Genomic DNA, 4,714 nt, shown 5'->3' on the forward strand with positions numbered 1-4,714 from the left:
CTATTTCTGAAACAATTCTATTTCAACTTTCAAACCATTAGTGTAATCCGACCCAAGGCACCTCTAAGGCGTCACGAAAGAAGGATTGACTAACTATCCACGACCACAAGACACCTCTAAGGAGTCGCATCCGGCCTAGTTAGCTCAACCATACTCCATTTTAAACTACACTAATATCATAGACCACTAGGAGCCTCTTAGACATCCGGTTTTCGCAACAATTTTAGAAAATATTTCCCCAAAAACAATTTCATTTGTTTAAAACACTTTTTTCGCCTTTTATTTCCCAATGAATGCACGAGTGCTTCATGCTTCTAATCATCAAAGTAATCACAACATTTTCATACATGCTATTCAAGATAAATTGCTAAAAAATACAACTCATACTTCCAATCATTATTAATTAAACATAGTAAGCACGTAAAGTAATAATTTAATCCCATATAAGCATGCTTATTCACAACACATCAACCATCACATATTTACACATTCCATATACATAATTGCCATAATTTTAAAAATAATTAGCACAAAATAAGCATGCTTGACAACAAATAAGGAATAATCAACTCACAAAAGTATAAAAACTTGTGGATTATAAATCCATACCTCAATGGACGAGAAATTTTTTTCCCAAATCCAAGCCCTAATTTGAAATCCAAGGATTGGCCAAAATAGTGCTTAGTTCCTATCAAAATAAAGATCTCAACAAGCTTTTTAACTTTGATCAAGGAGGTGTTATCAAATTCCCACAATTGCTAGGCTTAATCGAGCCTTAAAATTAAAGAAGAAAAGAAAAAGAAAAATAATGCAAGAGGGAAAGAGAGTGCCGGGTAGAGAGAGAAAGAGAGAGAATGAGACCACAATTTGGTCTTTGGCCACAAATTAAAGGTGGGTGGAAAGTGGGTCCCACCACTATGCAAAAATCTTCCTTTTTTCCCTTTTAATTTCTACCACACATATAAATGCACACTAACCATATAAAATCCACGTATAGCACACTAAATAAAATGAATGTGATGCAAATGAACCAAACAATACCCCCGCACGCTATAATTCCGATAGCGGGTCCCACTCGGGACTTTCCGGCTCGAAAAATGAAAAAATACCAAAATGACAACCAGTGCATTTCCAAGAGTCCCAAACTTAATGAAATGCCCCTACTAATTCTCAGACACGCCCCACGGCGTTCAGCACGTAAAGCGAGAAAAAATAAAAATGCCCTTGCAAAACGAAAAATTCTAGAAAATGAAAAAAAAGGTAAAATTCGGAAACATTACAGACTAGTTTTGAAAATCACCACAAAGCCTCAAATGTTAAACCAGTTCCAAGATTCTTGAACCAATTCAAGATGATCAGAATGTAAATTATTTCTAAAACCTTAAGTTTCAACCTTCCAAAACTTCCTAAGTGTTCTCACACACTCACATACTTTTTTAAAACATTGTTCTCATCATCCCGGAGTGTATCGAAGCATGAATACGATCACTTCTTCAATTTCGCTTCCAATCTCGATTATTGACAAATCGAACTGAAAATTTACAACTCAGTCAGACTCGTTTTGACAACGAAATATGTTAATTACAAATTTATATCTCACATATCATACTCCAATCATCATCCAGCTAAAAATTTCATCTCTCAATTGCTTAAAGGCGCGCTGATCCAACCCAGTTTCGTCTGATTCGAAGCTTTAAATCCCAACACCACATCGTCGGTCTTTAGTTACCTCATTTGCCTTTGCCATCGACTTCATGGGCCAAGCCGTCACTGTTGATGATGGCCCGAGCAAGTTATTGGACCACCCATTCTAAGCTTCGAAGTCATTCAAGCAGTTCACCATCGACGGAAAGCTGAGCTTGGACCTGGCGTATTTTGATTTGATGGCTTCTTCGTCCTCTAGTTTGCGACGAAGACGGTGTATAAGCATCCATAACCCCAATCGAATAGCATTATGTGGTAGAAGGTTCGAGGACTGTCGACGGCTGAGTAGTGGTGGTGGTGTTTAGGACCGTGGTGGTGTGTATAAAAATATCGTGTATATATATGCATTTTATGATCTAGTTGTCAATCAACTTAAATCAAAGAGGATATTTTTGTTCATACCAGTAAGGTTTAGCTACCACCAGATTTGAAGATATAAGAGAAATGAATGACCGAAGAACAATGCTACAAACAGAGGGAGAGAGGGGATTTAGAGAGAATCGGAGAGAGAGAGGAAGCGCTGTGTGCTTTTTTGGGGTTTGATGTGGCCTATCCACGTTGAATTCGGAGGATAAATTGGCATATTTGGTCGGAAGATTTATCATTTCTTCTTCTTCTTCTTCTTTATTTTTATTTTTTAACATAAATGACAATCATGTTTTTAATACTTGAATTTTTTATTTATGAGTTTGGAACACTTATTCCACTTTAATCACTATTGACTAATAAAATTTGACCACACCCAATAAAGAACTTCCAAACAGCCATTAAAAAGGGAAAAAAAATTTGGAGAGAGATCATCTTGATTACTCATCCATTTATTGGACTCATCCATAACTTCATGCACATAACAATACTTATTAAATGCATTAAGCGAAATCATCTTGGTTACTCATACCTTCACTAAACTTATATATGATGTCATGAATGCGGTAATACTTGCATTATTTTTTTAAAAATATATGCACAAATTGTTTTTCATTAACATAAATGACAAACACATTATTTATTTATTTTTATAATTTCATAAATGACAAACATATTCGTAATACTTCGATTTTTTTTTTAATTTATGAGTTAGAGATACTTATATCATATAACTATAATTACGGTAACTAATAAAATCTGACCACAACCAAGAGATAACTCCTAAATAGCTAACCTGCTCGAAATAAAAAATATGGTAAAGTGCAAAAAAAACCCTCTTGAACTATGTTTGAATTTGCAAATAACCCACTTGAACTATATTTTGTGCATAAAACCCCATAAATTATCTCATTCTGTTGTAACATACCCCAAAGACTATACTATATTTCACTAAATGACCATAATGCCCCTTCTTATTGAATTATATTTAATATATTTTTCTTATCTAAATAAATTATGAAAAAATTCATACTAATTTGATGATATATTTTCCATTAAATTTGCATAGATTTATCTTTGATTTTTTTATTAATTATCTAAATAAAAATTTTTAGTATAAATTTTTTTCAAAAATTAATTAAATTTTTAATCTTTAATGAATATATTACATGAAAAGAAGGTATTTTTTTCAAAAGTATTTTATTAATTTTTCATCAATATATTATATGAAAAAAATGATTTTTTTTTTTGTTTATGATAAAAATGTTTAAATGTTTTATAATACGTTTTATTATAAATAATAAAATTTTAATAATAAGTTAATCAATTTAGAAAATGGTAGTTACAAATCTATTTATCTATTTTTTTTCATTTTTATGATTAATTGATACTAAAAAAAGAGAGAAGGTAAATAGTATAATTAATATTTACATAAGAGAAAAGATAATAAAAATAATTTAATAAGAAATGAAAATTTTAATAAAAAAGGGTAAAATAGTCTTTTGTAATAGATTTGCCCTTAATTGTAACAAATTAATAGTTCAGGTGTTCGGTTTTTAGTTAAGAGAGGTTATTTACAAAAAGTCAATAGTTTAGAGAGGTTTTTTGCACCTAACTCTAAAAAATAAAAAAAATAAAAGAAGAAAATATGAAGAGAGATCAACTGGGTTTTCATCCATTGACCAAACTAATCCATAAGTTCATGAATGGACTAACACTCATTAAATGCACTAGAGATCTCCTCTGAATTACTCATCCTTGATGAAACTAATTCATAAGGTCATGCATAGAGTAAAACTCATCAAATGCATTCAGAGATTTCCTCTCTATTACTCATCCCTTAATCAAACTAATCCACACAACGTCATGCATGGAGTAATACTCATTAAATACATTTAGAGATTTTCTCTGGATTATAAAGAGATTTTCTTTGAATTACTCATTTTTTAACCGAACTCATCTCTAACATCACGAATGGAGTAATACTCATTAAATGTATTTGGAGATTTTCTCTTAATTATAAAGAAATTTTCTTTAGATTACTCATCCTTTAACCGAACTCATCCCTAACATCATGAATAGAGTAATACTCATTAAATGTATTCTTTTTTAAAAAATGCACTATTATTATTTATTTTTTTATTAACATAAATTACAAACATACCCATTTTACTTTGATTCTTTTTTCTTTATTTTTAATTTTTTTTAAAAAAAATTAGAGACACCTATGTCACTTTAGTAACTAAAAAAATTTGACCACATTCAAGAAAACACTTCCAAATAGCCATTGAAACATGCTTTTAATAAAAAATAAAATTGAAGAGAAATTATTTAGATTACTAATTCATCGACCGACCTCATCCATAATGTCATACATGCCGTAATACTTATTTTTGTACATAAATGACAAATATATTCATAATACTTTGATTGTTTTATTAACAGACACCTATGTCATTTAACTCTAATATATTACAGTATTATTTAATTTGACCCACAATAAAATAAATAATTTTACTTTAATAATAGGAAAATTACTCATTAATAATATTAATTATTAAATTTCTTTTGCGGCATAATAAGTGTGGCCGATAAATAATGGACAGCGATTCAAGTGGGCCTCCCGTTTCAGTCTTCAGGGGGG

The sequence above is a fragment of the Cornus florida genome, unplaced genomic scaffold (genome assembly GCF_030987335.1).
Source record: "Cornus florida cultivar Cherokee Brave unplaced genomic scaffold, ASM3098733v1 CherokeeBrave_3.0.0_Hap2_Chr11, whole genome shotgun sequence".
NCBI lineage: Eukaryota > Viridiplantae > Streptophyta > Magnoliopsida > Cornales > Cornaceae > Cornus > Cornus florida.